The sequence below is a fragment of the Anomaloglossus baeobatrachus genome, chromosome 6 (genome assembly GCF_048569485.1).
Source record: "Anomaloglossus baeobatrachus isolate aAnoBae1 chromosome 6, aAnoBae1.hap1, whole genome shotgun sequence".
NCBI lineage: Eukaryota > Metazoa > Chordata > Amphibia > Anura > Aromobatidae > Anomaloglossus > Anomaloglossus baeobatrachus.
Window position 1 is genome coordinate 71,199,257 of NC_134358.1, and position 6,999 is coordinate 71,206,255.

Consider the following 6,999-nt stretch of genomic DNA (forward strand, 5'->3'; position numbering starts at 1 on the left):
GAAAAAGGAGACAATGCAAATGGCTAGGGAGACACTCCCTAAGCAGAGCACCAAGATAAGAATAACTTCCACGTCTTGTGGTAGATTTTGGCAGACGTCGGCTTCCTAGCCCGTCTCATGGTGGCAATGACGTCTTGAGATAATCCTGAAGACGCTAGGATCTCGGACTCGATGGCCACACAGTCCGGATCAGGGCCGTAGAATTCAGTGGAAAGAACGGCCCTTGGGACAGTAAGTCTGGCCGGTCTGAGAGTGCCCACGGTTGGCCGACCGTGAGATGCCACAGATCCGGGACCACGACCTCCTCGGTCAGTCTGGGACGACAAGGATGGCGCGGCGGCAAGCGGAGCTGAGCTTGCGTAGCACTCTGGGCAACAGTGCCAGAGTAGGAAACACATAGGGTAGCTGGAACTGCGACCAATCCTGAACTAGGGCGCCTGCCGCCAGAGCTCTTTGCTCGTGAGACCGCGCCATGAAAATCGGGGCCTTGTTGTTGTGCCGAGACGCCATTAGGTCGACGTCCGGCATCCCCCAGCGGCTACAGATTTCCTGACACCATACTGGGTGCAGAGGCCATTCCCCTGCGTCCATGCCCAGGCGACTGAGGAAGTCTGCTTCCCAATTTTCTACGCCCGGGATGTGAACTGCGGATATGGTGGATGCTCTGTCCCCCACCCACATCAGAATCCGCCGGATTGCCTGGTAGGCTTGGCGATGCGTGTTCCGCCTTGGTGGGCGATGTCTGCCACCGCTGTGGAATTGTCCGACTGAATTCGGATCTGTTTTCCTTCCAGCCACTGCTGGAAGGCTTGCAGGGCAAGATGCACTGCCCAGATTTCCAGAACATTGATCTGAAGGATGGACTCCTCTGAAGAGAGTCCTTGACCGTCTGAGAAGGGAAACGTTCCTTTCTAGGGACGTCGACTCCCCAACCCATTGGCAAAGCATGTCCCATTGAAGTGGACGCAGATGAAACTGCGCGAAAGTGACTGCCTCTGCATGAGGCGTCTTAAGGAGTGTGACTGGCCTTGAAGGAGAGACTGCACCCCCGTCTGTAGTGAACGCTGCTTGTCCAGCGGAAGCTTCACTATCGCTGAGGGAGTGTGAAACTCCATGCCCAGATATATCAGCGATTGGGTCGGTGCCCGATGTAACCTTGAAAAGTTGATGATCCACCCGAAACTCTGGAGAGTCTCCAGCGCCACGTTCAGGCTGTGTCGGCATGCCTCTTGAGAGGGTGCCTTGACAAGTGGATCGTCCAGTAAGGATCACAGAGTGACCCTGAGAGTGCAGGACTGCTCCCACTGCTGCCCTGAACTTGGTGAAAACCCGTAGGGCTGTCGCCAGACCGAAGGGCAGTGGTACGCACTGAAGATGCTCGTCTTCAATAACGAAACGTAGCAAACGCTGGTGCTCTGGGGCAATCGGCACGTGGAGATAAGCATCCTGATGTCTATTGATGCTAGGAAATCTCCTTGAGACATTGAGGCAATGACGGAGCGGAGAGTTACATCCGGAACCGCCTGGCCTTCACGTGCTTGGTGAGCAGTTTTAGGTCCAGAACGGAACGGAAAAAGCCACCCTTTTTTGGCACCCCAATAAGATTGGAGGAAAAAACCGTGTCTTGTTCCTGAAGAGGAACAGGGATTACCACTCCTTCTGCCTGCAGAAGAGCATCGGCTCGGTGGGGGGGGGGGGGGGGGGGGGAACTCTGAAGAATCGAGCCGGAGGACGAGAACAGAGCTCTATCCTGTACACGTGAGACACAATGTCTCTCACCCACCGGTCTGTGACCTGTGGCAGCTAAATGTACCCAGAAGCGGGAGATTCTGCCACCCACCGCGGATGCGGAGAGAGAGAGCTGAAATACATGAGGAGATCGCCTTGGTAGCGGTTCCTCCTGCTGCCTTCCTTGGGCGTGAATGAGCCCGGCCGGAATCTGAGCCCCTCTGAGCCTTTTGAGCCCTTTTAGACGAGGACAATTGGGACTTGCCCGAGCCTGGGAAGGACCAACCTCGACTGTCCCCCCAGGACAGCATTACTAGGGTAAGTCGCAATGCAGACATTGCGAGGTTAAGGACACCACCTGCGGCACAGATGTACATGTGCTCAAGACCAGCTGCGCAAGACCAGCTGAAATAGGTTAGGGTGCCCATACGGCTGCGAATGCCGGAGCAACCGACACGCTGATAGCTTCACAGACAGATTTCAACCAGAGGTCTATCTGTCTGTCAATGGCATCTTGAAGTGAATTCCCATCTCCACTGCAACTATGGATCTAGCCGCAAGCCTGGAGATTGGGGGATCCACCTTTGGACCCTGGGTCCAGGGCTTTACCACGTCAGGGTAAAGGGATAACGTGCATCCTTAATACGTTTGGAGAAAACGTTTATCTGGTAAGCGTGGTGTTTCTGAACTGCGTCTCTGAAGTCAGCGTGGCCAGAAAAAGTACTCAATCTACGCATGAGTACTGAAAAAGGATTTCTCCTGCTGTGAAGCTGACTCCTCCACTGGGGGAGCTGAGGGAGAAATATGCAACATTCCATTGATGGACGCTATAAGATCATTCACTATGGCGTCACCATCCGGTGTATCCGGATTGAGAGCGGTGTCAGGACCAAAGCCCTGATCAGCTACGTCTGCCTCATCATACAGAGAGTCGTCCTGCTGGGACCTTGACCAGTGATGAAGCCGAGTGTCGCACCCAGCGAGCTAGCTTAGGCTGTCTGGGACTGCCGTCCGTGTCAGAGCCTTCACCCTGGAATGCCTGGGACCCCCCCGGAGCACTGAGTACGTTCCAAATGAGGGTGGCCAGGGAGCATTAATCAAGATTGCCCATGGCCTGTCTGGACTGCATGACAATCTCCGTCCCTGTCCCTGGACAGGGTTCACAGGTGGTTCCTTTGGCCACCTCTAGTAGAGACCCCGGCTGACCAAGTGCTACAGGGGAGCATTGCACACAATGGGGGTCAGTGGAACCTGCCGTTGGAACAGTATCACATGCAGGAAAAGCAGCATAGAAAGCCTGTGTTGCTTTTTTGCTGCTGTATTCTAGTCATCTATGCAATGTATAGCATACAAGCATAAACACTTCAGCACATGCAATACAAGCAGCATAGAAAGCCTGTGCCTTGGCACCCTTGCTTTTATGCTGCTGTTGTCCAGCCATCTAGGAGAATATAGCCCAGAGTAGCGACCGTACAGTGCAATGTATAGCATACAAGCATATATACAAATGAACACTTCAGCACATGCAGTACAAGCAGCCTATAAAGCCTGTGCCTTGGCACCCATGCTTTTTTTTTTTTTGCTGCTGTTGTCCAGCCCTCTAGGAGAATATAGCCAAGAGTAGCGACCGTACAGTGCAATGTATAGCATCCAAGCATAAGTACAAATGAACACTTCAGCCATGCAATACAAGCAGCATAGAAAACCTGTGCCTTAGCACCCTTGCGTTTTTGCTGCTGTTATCTCGCCATCTAGAAGGGCATATAGCCAAAGATAGCGACCTACAGTGCAGTGTATAGCATACAAGCATAAAATACAAATGGACACTTCGGTATTTAGTGGGGTCAGCACTTCAGGTGCTGCTTACCGCCCGCCTATAACGCGGGTGTGTGGTCGCCAGAGCCCTGTGTTGGTTGCCCAGAGCATGTCTCCGTTCCCCAGCTCGGACTGCGTGCAGGAATGGCTGCCGGCGTCCTTCTCCAGCTCGTGTGACGAGGGGCGGGCCGTGGGCGTGCCCCAGACAAGAGCGGGAAACTGGCGTCCCACTGTGTCCAGTGAAGGGGGCTGGAGAATGCAAAGCAGACTCCAGCCCTCGGCGCTGACTGTCTGTACAGCGTCCCGCCTCTCCCCTGACTGGCAGGGCTGGAGGCGGGAACGAAACGAAAACTAGGCCGCAAAGCCGGGGACTCGAGTAATAAGCGCGGCCGTCCATGTGCACGGCCAGCGCGGAAGTCCCCGGCGCACCACAAGTCCCAGCCGCGCCACAATGTAAAAAACACCCAGCAACGGCCGGCGCGGCAGTTCCCAATACATAAAGTCACTCAGCAAAGCTGTAGTGAATAATAGCACGAGCGCTCCGCGCTGTTGCCCCCGGCGCACTAACACTCCCAGCAATGCTGGTGTGTGTGTGCGCGCTTGCCCGGGGACACAGAGTACCTTAATGTAGCAGGGCCTGTCCCTGACGATACTCAGCTCCATATCCAGCAGGTTCTCTGGGTCTGTGGATGGAGCCCGGTCTCAGTGCCTGGAGACCGGTAAGATCCCACTTCGCCCAGAGCCCTGAGGGGGGATGGGGAAGGAAAACAGCATGTGGGCTCCAGCCTCCGTACCCGCAATGGGTACCTCAACCTTACAAACCGCAAGTGGGGTGAGAAGGGAGCATGCTGGGGACCCCATATGGGCCCACTTTTCTTCCATCCGACATAGTCAGCAGCTGCTGCTGACTAAAAACAGTGGAGCTATGCGTGGATGTCTGACCTCCTTCGCACAAAGCAGAAAACTGGTGAGCCAGTGATCCCACTGGGGGTGTATAGCCAGAAGGGGAGGGGCCTTACACTTTTTAGTGTAATGCTTTGTGTGGCCTCCGGAGGCAGTAGCTATACACCCAATCGTCTGGGTCTCCCAATGGAGCGCCGAAGAAAGCAATACAGGTTATGTAGATGTCATATTCCCATTAAACCACCGTATTTTTCGCTTTATAAGAAGCACCTTTGTTCCCCCAAATTTTGGGGGAAAGTAGGGGGTGCGTCTTATAATCCGAATATACGGGGTGGGGATATATATATATATATATATATATATATATATATATATATATATATATATATATATATATATATATATATATATACACACACACATATATACACACACATACATACATACACACATACATACATACATACACACACACACACACACTAAAGCCCAGGGGAGGTGGGGTCCGCTCTAGAGCGCTGCTGAGGGCTGGTGAAAGCTGCAGGCAGGCAGCGTTAAATCTCCTGCTCCCGCTCATATAATATGCACTGCCGCTGTCAATCACTGTGGTGCTGAAACCGCACTGTGGTGATGGGCTGGGGTAGCGGTGCATATTATATCTGCCTGCGCCCCCCTTTGATGGCAGATGTCCCCCCTGTGTTAGATATGGACCCCATGCTGCTGCCCATAGTAAAATAAAAAAACTCTTTATTTACCTCCTCCAGCGCTGATCTCCCGGTCTCCTGCTGCCGCTGTGATCAGGCACGCAGAGATGATATCTCTCTGCTGTGCCGATCACATGACCGGCACCAAGAACCAGGAAGTGCAGGAGATCAGAAGCACGGAGGGAGACAGGAGGGAGGACAGCACTGGAGAAGGTAAAGTAAAGTGTTTATTTTACTATGGGCAGCAGCATGGGGGCCATATCTAACACAGGGGGACGTGTGCCATCCATAGGGGGCCATGGGCAGCACAGGGGGGATGTGTGCCATCCATAGGGGGGCAATATCTAACACAGGGGGACATGTGCCATCCATAGGGGGCCATGGGCAGCACAGGGGGACGTGTGCCATCCATAAGGGGCCATGGGCAGCACAGGGGGACGTGTGCCATCCATATGAGACCTGTGCCAGCTGTAGGGGACGTGTTCCAGCACAGGGGGACGTGTGGCATAAATAGGGGACGTGTTCCATCAATAGGAGACATGTGCCAGCAATAGGGGACATGTGGCATCACTGGGGGACATGTGCCAGCACAAGGGGGCTATATTCAAAATAAGAGGGCCATATACAGATTAAGAGGGCTAATTTTAGGATGTGGGGGCTATGAGGGACATATACACTATATGATTTTTTAAATGGACACTGGCATTATAAGACAGACCCCATTTAACAAAAAAAAAAAAAAAAATCTCTTTTCCTTCACCAAATTTGGTCTTATAATCAGGTGCGTCTTATAAAGCGAAAAATACGGTAATTGATATTAACAGGAATATCACTTAATTCCAAAACAGCTTTTGTTTTCTTACACACGCTGACTGATCGCTGTATACAAATCTCAGTTTTATTTTTATTTGTGCCACTTTCTATGGGAGACGTCCATGTGGGATTCTGGGCCTTGGATACAGAATGATCCTAGCTAAATTAATAGCAGATGAGAACAGAAAGAATGATGTATACAAGGCAGATGGCTGTCACTAGAAGTGCACCATTCAAAACAGGCAGAGTGCACCAATAGGCATTACTGTATACACAGGGAGAGGACATGCTGTCCAGTCATTAAAACAGTGATCAAATGGCAAACAACTGATTGCATCTTTGTAAATGGCAAAAAAACCCCAAATTTTTGGCAGTTCCCGACAATAAACAAAAGGGTGATAGTTCAGATATCACCCTTAAAGCGCACTAATCGCCAGGAATTTCTTATATAAGCTAAAGCCAGTGCTATACTGGCACTATAAGGCTGATTTTATACATACCTTTAGTTGTCAGCTCGGATGTTTAGGCCTTGTGCGAACTAGAAAAAAGATTTTTCTCAAGAAATTTCTTGAGTCTGAAAGATTAGCGCACTTGTGTTCAAAAAACGCACCAATAACACACCTGCGTTTTTACCGCGTTTTTGATGTGTAATTTCCCGCAGGTTGGTCCCCGCATTTTTTTACCTTAGGTTTTGAATCACAAAAAGTAAAGTTTATAAAATCGGCAGCTTCTTGAGTGACAGCAGCTGAGGAATAGATAATATCTGTGGGGGGGGGAATCCATAGTTATCCCCTCCCCCTGTTAGAATTAGCATAACCATTATAAAATTGACCTAGCAGGGCCTGTGCTGATGTCATACCCATGTGAGCAGAGTGGGCAGGGCCTCAGCCAACAGAAAAATGTTGCTTCGTGGTATAAGCTTTGTTGGCGGAGGCCCAGCCCCTTCTGGTCACATTGGTATGACATCAGCACAGGTCCTGCTAGGTCGATTATAGAATACTTATGCTAATTCTAACAGGGGGAGGGGATAACTCTG

The 6,999-nt window shown here is 51.3% G+C and overlaps 1 protein-coding gene across 1 annotated transcript in view; it reads right to left on the bottom strand.

Moving 5' to 3' along the window:
- ATP6V1C1 (ATPase H+ transporting V1 subunit C1) overlaps positions 1-6,999 on the bottom strand; it is a 91,141-nt gene that overhangs the window by 21,221 nt on the left and 62,921 nt on the right. The gene's annotated exons all lie outside the window — the stretch shown is intronic.